This window comes from Mauremys reevesii, linkage group 2 (genome assembly GCF_016161935.1).
Source record: "Mauremys reevesii isolate NIE-2019 linkage group 2, ASM1616193v1, whole genome shotgun sequence".
Classification (NCBI taxonomy): Eukaryota; Metazoa; Chordata; order Testudines; family Geoemydidae; genus Mauremys; species Mauremys reevesii.
The window spans coordinates 210,723,316-210,746,121 of record NC_052624.1 but is presented as its reverse complement, the minus strand read 5'-3'; the positions used below and the strand labels follow the sequence as shown (position 1 = coordinate 210,746,121).

The following is a 22,806-nucleotide window of genomic DNA, read 5'->3' as shown; positions in this document are numbered from 1 at the left end:
CCTATATTTCATCACAGGTGCAGTTCCAGGCTTCCATGTGAAATGGCTTTGGGAAAAGATTGCCCATTCACTTATTACAAATTCTGCCAGGATGACTTTTTGCTGAAGATCTGAGTCCTGAGACAATTTGATAGGCATCTCTGTGACACAGAGAATACTCTCATAAAAACACAAGATGTGCTATTGATGCAGAATATCCAAACTTTTCAGCCTGTGACCATTTAAATGCTGGAGAAAGAAGAGGATGAATCCTGCCTTCCCTCCAGAGTTACAAGTCAGGAAATTAAGACAAAAATTATATATTTATAAAGCACCATTGGTGTGTCTGATGCTGTGCAAGCAAACAAAAACAACGTGTTCATTGCTCCCAAGTAATGTGCTGTCTCCTTTATACACAGTTGAAACAATTCAGAAACATAGAAAGAGATTCTTGGCAACCATAAGCTGCTCCTATACCAGGAGAACTCACCTGTAGTCCTCTGTTCAGCAATTACTTCTCCTCTGTATGCCACTGGAGTACTGCATGGAGGTCTGCATCTCCTGTAAACAACACAGGCATTTGGGGATGAAGTGCTTTGGAAAGATCTGTGCTGAGAGCGGAAGAAATGTGTTTTCAGGAGGCATTTAAATATAACATAGCACTTTTCACCATGGAAGGTGAGAAGAAGCAGGGAAGTAATTCAAAAGGAATGGTGAGTCAATGTTAGGAGAGGAAGAGTATCTTGGTAACTGTGTCTTGGATATGTTGGAAATGCAGGAGGGATGGGATGAGAGTAGCCCAGAGGTGTCAGTTATTGTAGTCTAGGTGAGGGATGATGCAGAATTGGGCAAGGGTTTTAGTGACCAGGATGGAGAAGAAATGAGTGATTGTACAAGCACACATTTGAATAAATTTTCATTGCTCTTTATTATTTTGTTAATTTTCATTTTCCTTGTTTGAAAATTTGTCCATTTTCCCTCCAGTTGTAGCTGTTCAGGTTCATTGTTCCAGTGCTGATTCTTTCCTCTGTGGAAGGATAAATTTTAACTGGTTGACTGAAGTCACAGATATAAGCTCACTTTTCCAGTTGGAGCCTAATCTAAACACTTCTGAATACATGATGTTCATGGGAGTTTGGGTCTAAACTGGTTTTCCAGCCCTTTAGGCACAAACATTTGTTCCTCTTAGAACGTCCTTCTAGTTGAATGATTTTAATATCCTATTACTGGAGTCTGGAGCTGACTTTTATGTATCAGTGCTTTTTTTGTGTATCAAATACTACTGCTGTAGACAGTGTGACGTGTAGTCTAGTGCAACTTATCAAATATAGGTTGGCTGACAGTCAATTTCCAACGCATAGTGTTTGTCTCACGAGCTGTGACTAAGGCCTATATAGTTTTGATTTCTAGATCTACTGACTGACCCTGTACAGCTGCTGTTTACAGAACTGTCATATTCAGGCACAGGTTGTTAATACAAACCTTCTCACCCAGTAAAGATTATCTTACATGTGATTAGTCGGAGGAAATAAAACATATTGGAAAATACTCCTGTATACTGCAAAACTGTTATCATGTAAACAAAATGATGGAACATGTATATAGTATACACACATATACATATAGATATATTAAGATGTGTATTCACACCTTATAATATACAAACAATCCACATTAGGTGTCACTAATTAAGCAACATAAGATCACACAAACTCAAACAGTAATCTCTCACTTTAGAAGCACTGTTTTATGCAGAAAAACACATTTACCTCAGAATTTTGAATTACATGTGAGAAATAAATCTAGCATATGATTTTTTTAAAAGATCCTTTAAATGCTACTCTCTTTACTGAATCTTTTTTATGCAAATCATTTTTAATAGAAGGGTACAGTACGTACCCTGAACCAACAATTATAGATGACATCATTCTCTTTCATTATCTGGGATAATGAGCAATTTTCATTCCCTGGAAACAAGCAGATTTTACAGGAAGGCTTCAATAAACAGAAAAGTGCATAACAGACACTGAGATTGTATTATGTTTCTCTTAGTTTCAGGGTCTTTTTTTCTGGATGATAAAGTAATAATGTAGACTGCAGATTATTTTGAATAGAAAATGAGACATCTTGTAGGTAAGATCTTTAATTGGATTTTGAAAATTGCTTTTCAAAAGTGAGACTGTCTTTAGTGTGCTTCTGGTTCAGATGTTCTAGCTCACAGAAATGTGGTTGTGTACTAATTCATTTGTACTTTAACAAAAGTATTGTCAAGTAAAACTAGACATTCACAGCAACTCCCCTGATTATGAAATGAAGCACAAAGCCTTATTAAACAGCAAAATTTAAGAAAACAAAGCAACATCAAGAAATTATTAAAATTAGAAACTTAGTTAGAAAACACTTGACAAACATCAGGTAGTAAACAATTTACTGGAGAATGACTCACAGTAGCAGTCACAGTGCAATCTGCTGAAAAGAAGAGAAAAATAACACTAGGTGAAGTAATATTATAGTTGGAACCAAACTGAGAAAGTTAGGAAAAATCTAGGAAAAGCAAGGTAACAGTTGATGCTCCATTCCTGCTGTTACTAGAAGTCATTTTTAAAAAAAGACCAAAAAATGAGTTTGAGTGACCATAGTATATTGTTTTCTTTATTTGCTGTCTCACATGTTTGGCTGTGCTATTCCTGGTGATGTGCTTAATGGATCAGGCCCTGATTCAGCACGGTATTTGACATGTCTAACGTAAGCACGTCAGCAGGCCCACTGACTTCAAGGGGACTCCTGATGCAGTCAGTTAGGAACATGCATCTGTGTTGAATTGGAGCTTCTTTTATTGCAGTGGATTGTGTTTTCCCAGCTCCAGTTCTGCTCTGCAGCCACAACATGGTGCACAAAGGTATGAGGGGCCTGGCCATGCCTCAAGGCACCTCACCTCTGAGATATGGACTCAGAATGAGTCAGTCTCCATTCTTGTATTTCAGGAGTGCAGCCATACAAATTATGGCTGCCTGCCATATGGGTATGCTAGGGCAGGGCTTGGAAGGGGCTTTCAGCTGTCTTCCTATGCTAGCATCCTATGCTAGTGTGCCTATATTGTCCAGATATAATTTGGACCTTAAATGAGAGTCTGTTTTACAAACGGATCACAAAGTGTTTCACAGCATTAATTAATAGCAGAAGTGGAATAGAATTAAGAGGCATTGTGTATGCAAGGATAAAAAATTCAGCTGAGGTTTGGAAATAGAGGGAAAGTCAATGAGGCACACAGAGAAACAATGGGCTGCTCCAGATACAGGATTGGTAAGGGGGAAGACTCTTGCACCGACAGCAGTGACGCTGCACGAAGAACATGAATGCCAGCACTTAAAAATCTCAAATAAGATGTTACCTGGTTCATGTGTACTGAATCATGCTTTCGCACGCACATACACACACACAAAAACCCACCTATAAAAACCCCATTTACACCCCATTTACACATGCGAAAGGTGTACACATACCTTTGCAGGACATTTGAGGCTTCTCTTCAAACATATAAAATCTAAAGTCCATTGTAACATACAGGGAAGAATATAGAAGGATCAGTATAAAGGAACACATGGTATCAAAGTGACAGGATTTTGTGAGGTGATTTCTCAGTACATGGTTACTTATATTTGAGCTATAGTGACACTGCAGATCTTCCCCCCAAAAGTGGTTTTATCCCAATTCTCAAACAGTAATGGACCCTCACGATGAAGCATTAATGCAATACACCAAAAAATGGAAAAAACCTAGTTTATTCAAAATTAAGTCCTCACTGCCACTTAGCTGGAGAACAAAATGGTGCATTCACAACATATTTACCTCACCAACATAATGAGCCTCCTCTTTCCCAAGGTATCAGGCTAGGACAAGTGTTCATTCAAGTGAGGCTGTTGTATAATGTATAAAATGTTCAGCTCTTCCAGAGAGATGTTAAATGGACTTTTTTTCCCCACTTTGTAAAATTAGTGGATAATTTAGGGTTTGTGGCACAACTCTAGCACAGGGAGATTAGGCTGTGTATAGACAAAGGAATGAAATTCAAAACAGGAAATCGGCTTATTTGCTGCCATGGTATTTACTAGCAGTTTGTACAGCGCATACTGCTAGTAAATACCATGTACTTAGCACATGTAAGTACAAAGTGGATATTATGAGCCCAGCATTCTGACAGATTCTTTGCAAAGGGGATGTTTGCAATTTCAAACCATTCAGAAGCTCATGAGGTTCAGCTGTTGCAGATGGCAGGATCTGTTCCTCCCACTGCAGTCAGGGAGCTGTCCTCTCCATAACTAACATCTAAACAGGGCAGAGATGGAAATGGCATGATCAAAAGAAGTACCAATCACTTTATCCATTCTGTTTGGAGAAGATTCTCGCATTTTTAAAGGGGCCTTCAACTAGATATAGCAATAAAATGCAGCAATCAAAACAACGTAAACTTTATTCTCTGCAAACAGAATAAAGGAAAATCATGACAGGCAGCTGGGATTATGCAATGTGCACAACCTCATCACTGGTCCAAAAAGCCCCAAAAAATCAGGATGTGGATTTGAAACATTTTATAAAACACATTCACTGCCATAACCACATGGCAAGCAGAATTTCACAGCTTTTGTAACTTTTTACAGCCTGTCTTGATTTATACAAAGTGTTATCTCCCCTGCACAAAACTGTAACCCAAGGGAAACTGCTGTCTGCTGCGGCATAAACTGACCTAATTCTTTAAAATGTTCCAAATGGTTGGAGATTAAAATTAAGGACTCTGTAGATGTTAACATCTTCTGTGGCTGCTGAGCTCCAGAAGCTCCATGTGACCCCCAGAACCAAAATGGCTGCTGCCTATTGCCACAGGGTACTACCTTCCCTTGGTATCTGTGACACTTCCCAGGGATGCCCAGGATTGTGAGGCACCTTGCTAGCCCCTACCCTTAGCACCCCAACACCTCCAACATCTGTGTTGTGTATTTGGTTGTCATGGTTTTGTTGCTATGGCAACTGAGTTAGATTATTATGGGTTAGCTCAACCGGTTTCAACCGGTTGAGGAGCTCTGTATATATGTAAATAAAATGGAGGTTTTGGTTAGCTGCCTGTTCTCTGGCCTCAAGTGATTGCTTCCTACACCGGCTGCCCCAAGGATATAACACTGGCGACGAGGATGGGACTCCGGTGCTGCTCCAGTAACAGAAGGAAGTAGAAGTCAAGGTAAAGACCAAACAAAGGAAAAAAGCTGCTTCTTTGCACTGACTGTGAAAGTGAAACTAAAAATCATGGCTACTCTGACCAGGCCCCTGGAGCCTTTTGATGAGAATACAGAGCAGTGGCATGTTTATACTGAGCGTTTTGAGCTTTTTGGTATTGCAAATGACATTACAGAAGCGAAGAAGGTGCCAATATTCTTAACTGTTGTAGGGGCTAAAACCTACTCTCTGCTACGCAGCTTACTACACCCTGTTAAGCCTGAGACTAAATCTTACAGTGACATTGTGGAAATCCTGGGGTCTCATTTCTCCCCAAAACCACTGGTAATTGCTGAAAGATATAGGTTCCACAAAAGAGACCAAAAGGAAGATGAAACAGTTGTACAATTTGTAGCCATTTTAAAAAAGCTAGCAGAACACTGTGAATTTAAAGAAATGTTACATGATGCCCTGCGTGACAGGTTAGTGTGTGGCCTGTACAGTGAAGCTATCTGAAGCGCCTACTGACAGAGGCTCAGCTTACCTTACAGAAGGCTGTTGATATTGCTGTCTCCATGGAACTGGCTACAAGGGAGGCACAATACATCGGTGCATCCCCTAGGGTGCAAAAAGTGTCACAAGAACCGACCCACAAAACTGTGCAGAGTCAAGAATGTTACCGCTGTGGTAAGCTGGGTCACCAGGCATCAGAATGCTGGTGTAAGGACCTGGTGTGTCGACACTGTGGCAAAAAGGGACACATTCAGTGTGCCTGTAAACAAAAGAAAAAGAGGCCTGTGGTCTGGCCGACAAAAAGAGGAACCTTGCATACCCTAGAGCAGACCCAGGATGATCAAGGTGACACCTCATCGCAAGAGGAAGTGCCACTGCATGTTTTGTCTTTGGCAATGGGCTCACATGAATACTGGGTAACCCCGTTATTGGATGGCAAACGTATACGCATGGAACTGGACACCGGTGCAGCCGTCTCACTGATCTCCGAGACTGCGTATAAAGAAAAGCTACAGCATCTTCCGCTTAAGGCAACAAAAACTGTTCTGAAGACGTATACGGGAGAAGCTGTGCCTATGCTGGGCACTATTGATGTTAAGGTGGAGCTCAATGGACAGGTGGCTAAATTGCCACTGTTTGTGGTGAGGTAACTACCCAGCCTTAATGGGTAGGTCTTGGCTTGGGAAGATTCAACTGAACTGGGCAGAAGTGCACCGGATGACTAAAGAAGAAACCAGTCTAACCCCTATACTAAGGAAACATGCTGCTGTTTTTGGAGATGATTTGGGAAGTATGAAGGGAATCACTGTGACATTGAACATTAAATCTGGCAGTCCACCAAAATATCTGAAAGCCCGAACTGTGCCATATGCCATCAGGCCAAAAGTTGAAGCAGACCTGGAGCGCCTGGTCACCAATGGAGTCCTAATACCAGTTACCCATAGCTCATGGGCCACTCCTATCGTTCCAATCGTGAAGAAAGATGGCTCTCTCCGGATTTGCGGTGATTTTAAAGTCACTGTCAACCCAGTGTTGTGTGCAGAGCAATACCCACTTCCCCGCATCGATGACCTCTTCGCAGGCCTGGCTGGGGGACAAAAGTTCAGTAAGATTGATCTGAGTCAAGCATATTTAAAGATGCATCGTCGATGAAAAGTCCCAAGAGCTGTTGACTATTGTGACTCATAAGGGGCTTTATCGATACTGTCGTCTACCCTTCGAATAACATCTGCTCCGCCCTGTTCCAGAGGGCTATGGACCAGATCTTGTGTGGCTTGTCAGGAGTTCAGTGCTATCTGGATGATATCCTGGTCACTGGAAGAAATGAAGAGGATCACTTAAAGAATTTAGAGGCTACCCTACACAGACTGGAAGAGTATGGCCTACGAGTTCGCAAAGACAAGTGTGAATTCTTCAAGCCCTCTGTTGAATATTTGGGACACATCATTGATTCTGCAGGTCTTCATAAGGCCCCTGCAAAAGTTAAAGCTATTGTGGAGGCTCCCCCACCTCGAAATGTAAGCCAGCTGCGCTCGTTTCTAGGACTCCTGAACTATTATGGAAAGTTCATCTCACAGTTAGCCACACTGCTAAAACCACTTCATGAGCTCCTTGGGCAGAACAAGGCCTGGAAGTGGACTGAAGCCTGTGATGTTGCGTTTAACAAAGCTAAGGATGCATTGCTAAATTCTGAAGTTCTAACGCACTTTGATCCATCCTTACCACTGCAATTGGCCTGCGATGCCTCCTTATGGAGTGGGAGCAGTCGTGTCACATATTATGCCTTCAGGAGAAGAGAGACCTATTGCTTTTGCTTCACGCACTCTAAGCAAAGCAGAAACTAACTACGCCCAAATCGAACGTGAGGCATTAGGAATTGTTTTTGGAATTCTGAAGTTTCATCAGTACCTGTTTGGGCGAAAATTTACTCTTCTCACAGACCATCGACCTCTGACATCAATTTTTGGACCTTACACAGGCATTCCCCCATTAGCTGCTAGTCGTATGCAACGTTGGGCATTGTTACTTTCAGCACACACATATGAAATCAAATATCAGAAATCCACTCTACACGGCAATGCAGATGGCCTCTCAAGGTTGCCTTTGCCGGTCAAACACCACGATAGTGCCCACAAGGAAATCTTCTACTTTGAACAGGTAGAGAATACACCCATCACTGCTACTCAGATAAAGAAGGCAACTCGCGTTGACCCAGTATTGTCCCACGTTATGGACCTGGTGATGCATGGAACATCTCGACAAACCTCTCCGGTCTCATCCGACCTTGTTCCCTACATGTCCAAGCGGACGGAGTTATCGGTCCAATCTGGTTGTTTGTTGTGGGGGAGACGTGTCATTATTCCACCACCACTGAGATCACAGATGTTAGAACAGCTACATTCCGGTCACTGTGGAATAGTGCGCATGAAGGAAATTGCAAGCTATTTTTGGTGGCCTGGACTGGACAGCGCTATTGAAGAGAAGGCAAAAGCTTGTATGTCATGTCAGGGTGTGAGGAATGCACCCCAGTGGGCACCCCTACACCCATGGGACTGGCCTGAAAACCCGTGGCAACGTATTCACGTTGACTTTGCTGGCCCCCTTGAAAGAAGCATGTTCTTGGTGGCAATAGATGCCCATTCTAAATGGCCAGAAGTCTCTATAATGCAGTCCACTTCTGCAGAGAGTACTATCCAAAAACTATGAGGACTCTTTAGTCGTTTTGGTCTGCCAGAACAACTTGTGAGCGACAACGGACCGCAGTTCGTTTCTCAGGAGTTTCAAAATTTTATGAAAGCAAATGGGATACACCACATCACGTCAGCACCATATCATCCGTCCACCAACGGATTAGCTGAAAGATTTGTGCAGACAATGAAAAACGCTTTGAAATCAGTAAGGGGACATCACTCCATTCAAAAGCGTCTGGATACCTTTTTACTTTCCTACAGAAACACACCTCATGCTACGACCCACGCATCTCCGGCCTTTCTAATGATGGGACGACAGCTGCGCACTTGCTTTGATCTGCTGAAACCTTCTGAACCCCGACAAATTGTGCAACATCAGCAGCAATATCAAGTCATCAGACGGGCACCCAGAGCAAAAGACCGAATCTTTAGCCCGGGACAGCCAGTTTTGGCTCGGAATTATACTTCCAGAGCTAAATGGGTTCCGGCCACAGTCATCACTCAAACAGGACCTGTTTCCTACACAGTCCGGACTGCAGAGAATCTTACCTGGCGGCGACATGTAGATCAGCTGTTGCCAGGTCATGCCAGTCCTCAGGACCCATCTGCAGTTGAGGGGTCTGACTTCACCTCTTCTGGTGAGGGATCGAATCACGAGTCACCTGTTTCTGACTGTTCTCCTCCATTACTGCCGGCGGCTGAGATACCCCTTTGCCCAGCACGAGCTGATACCCCCTCCTCACCTGTTCGTGCTGCGGACCCTGAGCCCCTAGTGCTTTCGGGTGCAACAACACCAGTGGTTCGCCGTAATCCACCTAGAGACAGAAGACCTCCTCATCGGCTGGATCTTTAGCTAGGGCGAACCCACGGTTATGGGGCAAAATAATCCCCAGGGTTTAGCCGGGAATGGAGGCAGTCTATCCTCCTTCTCTAGTCTAGTGTGTGTTTTATTTAGGGGATGTTCTTATTAGGGGGAGAGGAATATGTTGTGTATTTGGTTGTCATGGTTTTGTTGCTATGGCAACTGAGTTAGATTATTATGGGTTAGCTCAACCGGTTTCAACCGGTTGAGGAGCTCTGTATATATGTAAATAAAATGGAGGTTTTGGTTAGCTGCCTGTTCTCTGGCCTCAAGTGATTGCTTCCTACACCGGCTGCCCCAAGGATATAACAATCTGGCAACACAAGCACCGCCTTCCAGGCCTCCCGAGGCCTCACTTTCTTTACAGGACAGGTTAATGATCAGCACACTCCAGCACCCCATGCATTTTCTGAAGTGCCCAAAGGGCCAGGGACAATCAGGGGGAAGGAAAAGGAAAGACTACCTCACGCACTACCCAGTAGTGATATGAGGTATGCCAGTGATCAGGAGCAGAAGCCCCCAGCTGTCCCTCTGCTGCAGTGTGAAAAGACTGACACAGTGAAGGCTTAAAAAAATTCAGAATACAGTTAACCTTGGGACGAGCCAGTCACCCCTGGGGCCCACAGCTCCAGGTGAAGTTAGGAGAAAGGCCATTTGCAGGTGTCCCCCACAAACAACTCTCTTACTTTATTTAGTCTCAGGGTAGAATAATGAAGTACAGCTGGGGAAACAATGGATTTTTTGGTTTGCTGGCAATTCAGAAACATCGAGGGGTTGTGGGGGGGAGGATTGTTTCCAGACAAAAAAAATGTATTTTAAAATAATATTTCAATAAATAAAAAAAATCAGATAAATTCATTTTGGGCCAAATGAAATGACAAATGAAAATTTTAATTTTAGATGTTGCCCATATTTACCCTTTATTTTTGTTTTACCATATTTATTTTTTTAAATAAAATTAAAGAAAGTATTTGAAGTATTTTAGTTTTTTTCAGCTGAAACAATTTGGCAGAAACAAAGCGAATTTGCAAAACATTTGTGTTGCCAAATCTGAAAAAAAAAATTGCCAAAAATATGTTTTGACCAATAGGTTTCATGCAGGTACATAAGGAACTCAGTTCCCAGCACCAGCTTTGCAGTTCTACCTTGCCCATGCCTTATCATGGGAATAGTTTTTGAGTTCATCTCTACTGCAACTGCCACTCTGCCCAACTAGCCTGGCTTCCACTCCCCCAGACTAGATCTCTTAGGGGGAATCACTGGGGGAGGGAGGAGTGCATCCTTTAGCCCCACAAGGCATTTCTCCTTCCTCAAATTGGCTCTGTTCAGGGAGGAGGGGTGGGGGAAAGGGACGTCACATCCTTTGGCCATCAAAGTGGCTCCCACTCCTTGCTGACTGGCTTCAGATGGTACCCCCACTAACCCAGACCAAAGACATCCTCTAACTCAGTGATGGGCAACCTGTGGCCCACGGGCAGCCCATCACGGTAATCTGAGTGTGGGCCGCAAGACATTTTTCTGATGACTGTCCACAGACATCTCCCCCCACCCCTCCTCCACCACAGCTCCCCGTGGCCACAGTTCGCTGTTCCCGGACAATGGGAGCTGCAGGAAGTGGCGGGCCGCAGGGAGATATACCAATCTCCTAGAGCTGGAAGGGACCTTGAAAGGTCATCGAGTCCAGCCCCTGCCTTCACTAGCAGGACCAATTTTTTCCCCAGATCCCTAAGTGGCCCCCTCAAGGATTGAACTCACAACCCTGGGTTTAGCAGGCCAATGCTCAAACCACTGAGCTATCCCACATGCTGGCTGTCACTTCCCGCAGCTCCTATTGGCTGGGAACGGCAAATCACAGCCAATGAGAGCTGCAGGGGACCATGCCTGCGGACGGTCAACGTCAGCAAAATGTCTTGTGGCCCGCAATCAGATTACCTTGATGGGCCGCATGCAGCTCACGGGCCACAGGTTGCCCACCACTGCCCTAACTCCTGTGGCGGTTCCCATTTCCCAGACTGGCTGCTGCTATAATAATTAATATAATTAATTAATATCAGATAATTTTCAGTTTTAAAGCATTAGGAATAAAATCCCCAGTTATTCTGCTCAGGGGCAGCTCTATGTTTTTTGCCGCCCCAAGCACAGCAGTCAGGCAACATTTGGCAGCAGTTCTGCTGGTGATCTGCCAGTCCCGCACCTTCAGCATACCCACTGCCGAATTGCCGCCAAAGCCGCGGGACCAGCGGACCTCCCAAAGAAATACTGCCGAAGGCTCCCTGACTGCTGCCCTCACGACGACCTTGCTGCGCTGGTGCCTGGAACTGCCCCTGATCCTGCTATTTTAACTCTCAGTGCCTCAGAAGCTCTAGCAATGAGTGAGAAGAGCAGCATTGGGCACGTGAAAGAAGCCTTCTATCTCCTTCCTGCCACAGCTGCAGTCAGAAGAGGCATTGGAGCTGAAAGAGGAGGTGATGATGGCAGGGACTTCCAGCTCTGGAACAGCTTCTTTCCATTGGTCTGTAATAGCCTAAGTCTAGGGCATTTGGCACAATGTATCTACTTGCTCCTGCTGTTGATGATGGATGGGAGGGCGGTGTCAGGTCTGCAGGAGGAGGGGAAATTTAAGGGATTTTTGTTGACTGCTGAGACATTTACTGCCAATTATCTCTTTTTCTTTTTTTTGTTCCTACAATTTTTGCATACATCACAGTAAATTAAATACACAGTAGAGCTATTTATATTGTAAGCTCTTTGGGGTGGGGACTCTCGGCTACCATGTTTGCACAGTGCCTAGGCACCACCCTAATAATCACCATGATATTTGCATTCAGTTACTGTTATTCGCCTCCTGTGAATTTCATTTGCTGCTTCTCTGGTATTGCACAATAAGCCAATATTTTCCCTTTATAGATCCATCCATTGCATAGGCAGCGTCTGCAGCTATGATATTTTCAGCTTGGCCTTAACTGTCTCAATTCTAAAAACGGATGCCTTTAGATGTAATCAGGTTCTCTCTGGTTAGCAGGCCAGATACAGGTGTCTGTGTTTTGTTTGTTTAGTTTAGGGGGCTGTAAGGTGGGGTGACCAAGAAGCGAAGCTGTAAAATGGAGGATGGTGTCACCTGTCAATTCCAGGTGGATTTCCTTGTGCTTAGTCTACTAGAACGGCACATTTCCTGCTTGATATGCACAAACAAAAATATAACAAAACAAAACTGAACTGAAGACTTTGATAGCTGTACTCAGGGGGAGGAATGGGGAGACAGCTTCCTTCAGTGACATAAAACATCATAAACAAAGTTCGAAAGCTCCTGCAGTAAAATGTTGCTGATATATAGTGATATATAATGATACCCATAAAATTAGTCATGTGTTATTGCACAAAGTGGTGTTCCTTATGAGCAGCCAATTTAGCAAGCTTGATCAAGACCATTAAATATGAAAATAAGGAAAAAACATTTAACATTGTTGAAAAGTAATTAAAAATATATTTCACCATATGCTCCTCTGCCATTATTTCACTTCAGCAAAACAAATGCCTGGAGCATTTATTATCCCCCATCATTTTTTAAAGAGGCCTAATGTTCTCACTTGGCACAGAAGACATGCAGATAAAATGAATCAGCCCTGAAATGAATTTGTCTGCAACACATTTGTCTGAATTCAAACAGCTTTCTGTAGTCAATAGATGCAGAAGTATTTCAAAAGGCATATTGCTGAAAATAACCGGTTTTGTAGCTGCTTCTCTACGTCTATTTTTTGTCAAAGGGTTGTATGGCCTTACTGGGGTTCTCCTGCAGCCAGTGTTACTAACTTTGTATTTTTAATATGGTCCCAAAGCAGCTTTGGTTTTTAAAAAGAAGATAAATAAAATAAAAGATCAAAAAGCTTTCAGAGCCTAACTGAATTCCTAAAACTAGCTTAATCATTGGTGCAATTACACTGATTTCTGTGCAGTTATGCCAAGGATGAATTTTACTGTTGGGTTTTTTAAGACAGGTTAAATGTGATTTTTAAAATGTAGAAAGGGCAGGCAAGGAAAGAATCATTCTTTCATAAATGATAGGCCAAAGAGAAAAAGCGCATGGTATCATGCTGGTTGGGTTTTGTTTTGCTTTGTTGTTTTTTTTTTTAAATACTCCAATCAATTAATAGGGGGAGCAATGTAATTGTTTGGAAGAACAATAGCTTAATATAACTGTAGCCTAGCGGAAATGTCCCCAGTGTAGCCAAGTATCAACAACACCCATCATTCATGGAAATCATATATAAACACAGCTGGAGAAGGACATTCCTGCTGTGCAGTTGATGACACTGTGGTGTATGCATTGTTGTCATTCAAGTGTGATACAGTTTCCTTTGTCTGTTTTATGTTTAACAGTAATTCCTTTGGAACGTGTAATTTGACCCAGCAGACACTGATGACAAAGCTCTGATTCTGAAGCCAGCTCAATGGCACTGACATGGCAGTTCAAGTTGTGATACAGATGACCTGAGACTGAAAGCAAACTTAGAACATTCTTGCTTGGCCACTGCAGACTAGGAATAGGCTGGAAATGATGAAAGATCCTCTTCTGCAGTACCCTGCTTCCTTCTGGTCAATACATAGCACAGCAAAGGTGTTACCGGCATAAAGAAACGGAAGTCAGAGTAGGAAAAGGGACAGCAGATCATCTGTGAAGGCAGAAATCACTGAAGAAGAGAAGTGGGTGGCAATCACAGCAAAGGATTCAGACTCAAGGGTTCTAGGAACCAAGGGCTGGGTGTTAACATCTTGTGTATTCTGAGCAGTTTACATTTCTACGGGCTTTCCTTTACTGCACTGTTAGAACAAGTTATAACCTGAGAGTTCCCCTTAACTGGATTCCCATCCCGCCACACTCAAATCTCTAGCTAGAGTTACGTGATGCTATAAATTTGAGCTAGCTGGCCTGTTGGAAGGGTTGGAATTGAAACATGGGTGCTGCTGATGCCTCAGCTAGTAATGCAATGGGGATACAGCTGCAGGCTATAGCACAAACTCAACTGCTAATCCAATCACTCTGTAGATTGAGTGTTTTTTTCACAGTACAGCTGCTCTCATTCAACCCAAGTGGACAAACTCCAGCTAATTGTTACAGTAAACACAGGTTCTATGTAAACATGTGGGAGCTGGCTGAATGGGTTCAAAAAGTCAGCCTCAGTTTTGGAGGGCAGACAAGCTCATACTCTCTTCTCTGTACAATGAGAGTGCTGGAGGCTCCAGACCTTCTATCAGTTCATGTTTCTGTTTGTGTCATGCGCATTCAATCCGCTGGTCAGGGCATTTTACGCATTCCTCTCTGTGCCCCGTCTTAGTACTGCCAACTCCAAGAATTCAAAAGTCGTGAGTCAGGCCTGACAATCATGAGATTGACTTACAAACATTGAGATTTTTTGGAAAAATAATTCATGGGGGGAAGAAGTGGGGTGGCTTTTTTTACTTGTGGGTTTTGGGCCCCTTTAGGGAATGCTTAGGTCACATTTTCATGCATTTTTTGGCAACCATGAGGTCAAGAAACTTATTTTTCAATGAAAGCTGAGATTCTTATGGAATGTCTTCATTCCAGGAGCTGGAGCTTTTGGAAACAATCCAAATATCACAAGATTGATGACTAAATCATGAGAGCTGGCAACACTATGGACAGAGGATTTGTGTTTGTTACAGTGACTCAAGCTTTCGGATCTGAAACTCTTTAATTTAGTCCTGGTGTGTCAGCCAGGAGGACCACCACCATATGAAGTGGGGACTCTGTAGTTAGTGGCTATAAAAGACTTTCACCCTCTGTCAATCAGGCACAGAGGAGGATGTATAATGCAAACTGTCCAGTGCATCTCACTTTAAAAAAAAAGTTTGAACACAAGGATTCCTTGCTCCTTTGAGAAACAAAATCCAACATGTCAGAATTTGGATAAGTCTCATAACTTTTCTTTGCCTCTGTTTACCCATCTATGAAATGGATAAAATCCGTACAGGATTTTCAGAAGCTTAATTGATGTTTGTATATTGCTTTGAAGTCCTCAGATAAAGGTGCTACATTACTACAAACAATTATAAAATAAATGTATTACAGTTGAAGAGCCACAAGTTACCAGTTCAGATATACAAGATATGCATGTCTTCTACAGTAATGTTATATCACAAAGACCCTCTGACGCTAAATGATTCTGGCTGCTTATAGCACTAGGAAAGCGAGGGCAGAAAGCTGCCTCACTCCCTATGGGTTCTTATTTTTATTTTTCATCAACACTGATACTGTTTGGCAAGTCCACTCCCAATATCAGCAGCACAGGATCATCACATGAATGCCTTGCAGGGTAAGATTTATTGTAGGTACAAGCTGAAATAAGCCCTTCTGCTTCTTTGTCTGCTTTATGATGCACTATAAAGCAGCACCATAAAATTCCTTACACCCTTTCCACTGCTGCCATGCACATTATAGATACAAAAGCAAAACATGTTTTAATTACTCAGAATGGTTGAATTTCACCCATTCTGTCCAGCAGAACAATGCACCAAGGTTCCATTTGGAGAACTTAAGTCGTGCATCAGACTTGCACTTACTGATGATCCCAGAAGAGCAAACACATAAGTAATCTGGAAATCGGATTATCCATAGATTTACAAGTAATAAATCCAGTTGCCTTGCTTGATTCATCAATAAATAGGAAAGGAGTAGTGTTTGATAATAAAACAAATTAAGTTATTCTTTGGAAGTAATCCACTTAAAATAATTGTGTGTTTTAGCATCAACCAAAAGTTATCATGTAAAAAGAAACTTTGTTTCTTTTTATTGTTTCTTGCAATAGATTAATTCTCATTTTTCTAAGCATCTAAGATCCAGCAGATGCCATGTTCTCTGCATCATTGCCCCCAAACATTAGAGACCAGAACCCATTGGTTTCAACACTCTGTCCCCCACATAGATGGATCTTTTGAAAACTCTGCCAGTACACAATCACCAGGTTTCCTGAGCTCAGTTAAGGAATAGTCCATGTTGATGGGGTCCTTGGTTGTTACTTTTAAAAATGTTCTGAGAAATGGCTTTTGTTAACAGGATTTTGCATAGTCATTTAACGGAAATTCTTCCATTCTTCAGAAAGAGTCAAGGTTCTGGAGCACCAATACCAAATAAAATTGCTCCCAATGTACAAAGTTGGAACACATTAACAATTTAACACATTTCAGGAGTACATTTAACAAAAGCCTTTGAGAATAAGAAGGAATCTGCTGCAAGTAATGCATTTTGGCCATAATATGCTCTTTCCATTCTAGTGAGTCCAAAGATGATATTTACAAATTTATGGGGTGAAGGTTTGAAAACCCCTAAAAATGACTTTTTTATTCTTTTCTAAATCGTCTCTCTGCAAAAAAAGCAGATTCTGCAGTCTTTGAACCTTGAAAACAACAAGCTAAGAGGCTATATAATACTCAGAGTTCAACATGCAAGAGAATCATTTTCCTTTTGATTTTGAAAAGGTGATCATCAATCAGACCAAGAACAGCGAAGTCTCTTTTTCCCATCAAAGATCTGTTTCATCTCCTGCAGAGTGAGAGCCAATACTTGGATTAGAGAGATTATCTGGCTGAGACCAAAAATTGCAGTATTCACTCTGCTCAAACAACTTTCTGGAATGGCTGCAAGTTTTCCATAAGTCTACACTGAGAGCCTCATATTCTAATGTGCTTCATTGCAAAGAAGTGTGAGTTATAGTAGCATAGAGTTTAAGCTAAGTCTCTGACTTACTGGTGCTAGTTAACTTATTCAGTAACAAGTTGCTAGAGTGTGTCTAATGCAATTTTTTGGAGTACTGCAATATTCCAGCAGGCCAATCATTTCTGTTGGAAGCTGCTATTAGCCCCTTAAATGGTTAGACTGTTCCACTTTTCTGCACTACGCATCTATAAGCATGAGATACAGAACATTTTAGAGTTCACTTAGCTTCACATTTCAATCACAGCAATCAAAATCTGTATTTTCTTCTCTGTGCTCGTCAAGGAAAAAGATCAGAGGGGCCACATTTTGAGCTGGTTAAGGCCCATTTGCATGCACAATTGTGCACCTACAGTTGGATGCACAGTAACCATAATTAGATATCAGCCCATAAACCATCTAAATCACATTGCTATAATTGCATGCACAACTGTGGTAATCTTATGTGCAAATGTAGGTGGATAAGTTGGGCCTCTTTCTACTGAAAATTTGATCCTATTTTTCTTATCAGAATAATTCACCTACATTTTTAATAGCTCATGATAAATATTTTCAACATACTGCAGTGAAATATTTTTGTTTGGAACAAATTCTAATACAGTTAATTGTCCATGTTTGTAAATTATCTAAAAATCTCTAATTATCTATTTAAATTACAGTATTTGAACATTAAGGATCATTTAGAAATTTTGTCAATGATACACCATACCTAAAAAGCACTACACCACTTATTCAGATCAATAATACACATTGAAACAATAATTAACCTAAAACCAACTTTTGAAGTGCAGTTTTGTCCAACAAGTTTCACAATGATACTCAGTCTTGAGTTAAACTGCTGTAGTTGATCTTGTAAGTAACCTGAATTCTATTGAGATCAGTTTTGATAGCAGTAATTAGTGACTTACCATACTGAAGACCAGAGTTAAAGGATAGCTTCTGCTTATGCCTGAAAGGTTAGTTGGAAGGGGGAAACAGTGGATGTTAGAATAAATGGAGAAAAACAACAGATCTGGAAACAAAGTAAGTCAAATGTCTTCTAGGAGAGTTTGAAATCGGCAATACAGCACTTCAGGGCTAATTTCTGGGGCAAGAGTCATGGTCAGAATTCCTTAGCAATTCTAAATAAATTGTTCAGTGGACACTGGGCTGCAAGGTGCGCTATAAACAATCTATTCTTGCCTTGAGGATTCTAGAAATCCAGACTTTTTTCAGTTACACTGTCATGTTGTTTCTTGTTTCCAGTGTATTTGGTTATATAAAGTTATCTATTGAGAAGGTAACTTGCATGGCAAAACAAGTGTGCCTCTGACTTACATGCACCCTAATAAAGTGTGTCCCAGATGTCAGTTCTGTTTTCCCTCTGAAATTTTGAAAGGTGTTAAAAATCATCCACCATTAGCACATTATAAAGAGCTGACATTTTTAATTCATCTAGTTTTGTGGGGATTCAGTAGTTCAGGGATTGGCAATGGGAAACTATGAAAGTGGGCAATCAGGACCTGGCATCCATGACGTCAGAAGACATGCTATGCCGTAGTTCCATGTGATGGTGGTGGCATCATTATGGGAAAAAAACTGCTGCCCTTCTCCTGCCTTTTCTTTGTTAACCTTGGCACAGGTTAAGCTCACCCAGCCTCTTCGTCCTCTAAGGGGGCAGTAGCTTTCATCTCCCAGGATCTTCATGTGCAGTCAATCGGTCACCTGTAACTCCACGTTACAGCCAGATCCAAATTATGGATGTGACCATGCAAGATGTTGAGCACCTTCAACTGCAGCTTGAAGATTCTCAGCATTTCTCAGAATTGAGCTCTTTAGGTGAAGTTAAAATATTGTTTATAAGAATACAGAGAGAAGTAACCCACACAAACACAGAAGGCATATCAACTTACTTTCAGCCAGTTACTATATGCTATTATGAGTGGTGTGATTATTTGCAAAGGTTAAACTGGGCTGCAGGCTTCATCTTTAAACGTCTCTCTGTGATTGTACCTAATTACCTGAGGTAACACCTCACTCTTCCTGGAAATGACCTCCCGTGACTACTGTGGAACTCTCTTCGAGAAGAGATCAGAATGATTATTAACCTCAGTGCCTTCAGAACAAAATGTAAAACACCTGCTTCTTCTACCTGGCCTTCCCTCAATAACTCAGACAGAATTTTTTTTTTCTTAAGGCCCTTCAGGCCGAAGAAGGTAGAGAGAAACAAATCTTCTTAAATAAATCTGTAGTATGCTCAGATAGCACAGTGACAGCTGCCACTGTAATAGCCTGGACTCATAGATATTACATGGTACAGTAAAAGTTGTGTTATCCAGCACTTTACCAACCAGAAAGCTCTATAAACCAGCATTTCTGATCTTCAGTAGGTTTGCCAGGTGTCTGGTTTTTGACCGGATTGCCCGATCAACAAGGGACCTGGCAGCTTCGGTCAGCACCACTGACTGGGCCATTAAAAGTCCAGCTGACGTGGGGCCGGCAGGCTCCCTATCTGGCTCCACATGGCTCCAATATGTCCCTGCTGCTCCTAGAAGGAGGAACGGCCACGGGGGCTCCATGCGCTGCCCCTGCCCCGCCTCCCCGCCCCACTGCGTTGGCCCTGCTCCGCAGCTCCCATTGGCCAGGAAGTGGGGCCAATGGGAGCTGTAGGGGTGGTGCCTGCGGGCGGCAGCAGCACGCAGAGCCACCTCCACCTAGGAGCAGCAGAATCACATTGCCATTTGCGGGGAGCCACCCGAAGTGAGTGTCACCCAAATCCAGCACCCCAAAACCCCTCCTGCACCCAAACTCCGTCCCAGACCCCACACCCTGCACCCCCTCCTGAGCCCCAACTCCCAGCCCTGAGCTCCTCCTGCACCCAAACTCCTCACTCTTACTTAACTGGAATTTTTGACTTACTGGCACGCCCCCATTTCCTTAGCATGCCAGATAACAAAGCTTTCACTGTAGTATGCAGGCTCTTGTTTACTCTGGCCTATAACAGTATTGCCAACCACAAAATGTCAAAAATCCTGAGTCAGGCTCACCAAAAATCATGAGATTATGTCAACATTTGGTGTGGGGTTTTTTAATTCCCCGTGTTGAGCCTTTAGGGTGCATTTTGAAGCTTTCTCCATAGCCATGAGGGCTAGAAACTCACTTTTTCTTTAAGAAAGAAGGCTGAAATCATTGCGTATCCACTTGACTCCATGAGCTGGGGCTTTAAGAAAAACAATAAGTATCATGAGACTCGTGACAAAATCATGAGAGTTGGCAACACTGCAATAAAGTCTATGCACGAGATTGTCACCTGCTGTAAAATGGCACAACTCCATTTACATTCAATCTGGCTCAAAGTCTGTTCTTTCCCAGCCCACCCAGCTCCAGACCTGAATACAGAAAGCACATTCTTTGTTGTTACCAGAGGCAGTCATCCTTAGACTCTTGGTTGAAGTTGTGTCAAAAGAGAGCTGTCTTTGGCAATAAAGATTCGACTGTTCAACTCCAACGTGAAATCAGTCTTACTGTATGGAGCTGAAACCTGGAGGACAACCAAAACAACCACCAGGAAGATCCAGACCTTCATTAATAGCTGCCTCAGAAGGATTCTCCAGATCCGCTGGCCAGACACCATCAGTAACATCCACCTCTTGGAGAGGACCCATCAACTCCCAGCAGAGGAAGAAATTAGAAGGAGAAGGTGGGGCTGGATAGGACATACACTACGCAAGCAGCCAACCAACATCACCAGACAGGCACTGCAGTGGAACCCCCAAGGCAAGCGGAAAAGAGGCCGCCCAAGAAATACCTGGCGACGCGACCTTCAGGTTGATAGCAAAAAAATGGGCTATACCTGGAACCAGCTAGAGCGAATGGCCCAGGATAGAAGACTATGGAGATCTGTTGTTGGCGGCCCATACCCCGGTTGGGGTGACGGGCATGAATGAATGATGAATGTTTGCCAATACACAATCTTTTAACTTCCTCCTACTTACCATGATTGCATTAGAGGCATTTCAAGGACTTCTTTTGAACCAAGGCACACTTAGTATCTTTTCAAAGGGCATTCCCACTCTGCAGGATCTAGGTAAACCTCCCTTCTTAGGAAGAGTCTTTTTAAATGTAAATTGGCTGACATCTACTCAGATGACAGGTGTCTGAGTCCCAGACCAGCTGCCCTCTCTGACTGAGCACACCTTCAGTTTCAATGGAACATTTTAAGGAATATTTTCAGTGATAGCATATTGATTAGAAAATAAAGGAGAAAATTAATGTATTACATAGACATAGTTAATGGGACAAAGCCTTTCCCCTATTTCATATTCTAGGTGAAATGTGTCAGTGATTTCAGTCAGTCCAATTCCTAAGGTGTCCACAGAAATCACCACCACAAATGGCAGTAACCTGAAACTCCGATGGCAGCTTCAGCAGATAGGTCAAGAACTAATTGAATGGAACAAAGTCTGATCTACCCTGCACACATGCTGCCCCTTACTGGCTAAGGAGAAGACAGTCAGTCTCTGGGGCTGTCAGTTTGTCATCTTTGTAGAGCATTAAAATACACACACAAAAATCAGAGTGCTTTCATCTCTATATAGTGTCAATTAAAGTATCATCAGACATTAACTAATCATGCACAGCCTTTCTGCTAGCCTAAGCTAGACAACGGTACCGAAAAGGAGACGATAAGGAGCATATTTTTAAAAGCTTTTAAATGACAGTGCTTTATATCTTAATAATATCATTAAAAATGCTTAAAACCTTTTAAAGACCAGTCCATGCCTGTGGGAATATTTTGCCCTGCAATTAAAGGTGAAGGTGCTGTTCTTTAAGAGGCTTTGAAATTTCATGAAGAAATCTCTTCCTTTACTTGTATCTAATCATGTTTTCATTTCCACTCTTTGGGGCATAGACAGCCCTCAGTCCATGCAGTTTCCAGTACCAACCTACCCATAGTTTGTGAGTGTACAAGGAGCATCACCTATCATTTATTAGAACATTGATAGAGAATCAGAATGATTTATTGTGAAATTTTAGCTTCATTTCAGAAGTAGACGGAAAGATTTGGGGGGTGGTTATTTGTTTATTTTGTTTTTCTGATCCCTTCGGGATTATGCATTGGGCTAATGCTTCTGTTGAAAATACAGCACCAAAATAGTCAAGAAAGGAGGAGTCCTGCTTATTATTAAACAAAGAAACTCTTGCTAACAGTGTGGGGAACTTCAAAAGGTTCACATATTCCATTCACATTTAGTTCATCCTTAGCCATACTTTTAGCTTCTCAACCGCTTTACATTGGAAATCTTAGGAGTTCTGTCTCATGAAATTTCTGGTGTTGTGCCTGAAATACTAAGGTCTTGTCTACATGTGGAGTTGTTCTCCACGGGCAGAAAAGCCCAAAGAAGAAAATTAGCAGAATGAGCACTAGCAATGCAAGCAACCTCTTTTGGTCCCACAAAACTACATGAATATGGCTACTCATGGCCTGGCCCCATCGCTCCTTCAGGCAGTGAGATCAATATGAAGATAAATTACCTCTAAATCCCCTATTCCACACCTTACTGCCCTGCTCCTATTTGGCACCTCAAAAAAATCTTTAATTAGGTCCTGACAGTGAGAACACAGCCTATATCATGGTATGTTATTAATTCCAATTCAACCCAAAAGCAGGAAATGCAGAAATATGCAAAACTCTCCCTAAATTTTGGAGTCTACACCATGGAAGAAAACAGATATGGAGCTATTGCCTTTAATTAAAGAACGTTAAAAACAGAAAAGTTAACCAGATGCCATAAATAGGTGCATCTTGCCCTGCTGGTCACTAGATTCACATTCTGACACTCAGG

The 22,806-nt window shown here is 42.3% G+C and overlaps 1 long non-coding RNA gene across 1 annotated transcript; it reads left to right on the top strand.

Annotated features, from left to right (window-relative positions):
* Positions 1 to 15,517: 15,517 nt before the first annotated feature.
* On the top strand, positions 15,518 to 21,439 carry LOC120398613. Its single transcript, XR_005594578.1, has 3 exons — positions 15,518 to 15,584; positions 16,747 to 16,970; positions 21,289 to 21,439. It is a non-coding gene; the product is annotated as an uncharacterized LOC120398613 (long non-coding RNA).
* Positions 21,440 to 22,806: the final 1,367 nt, after the last annotated feature.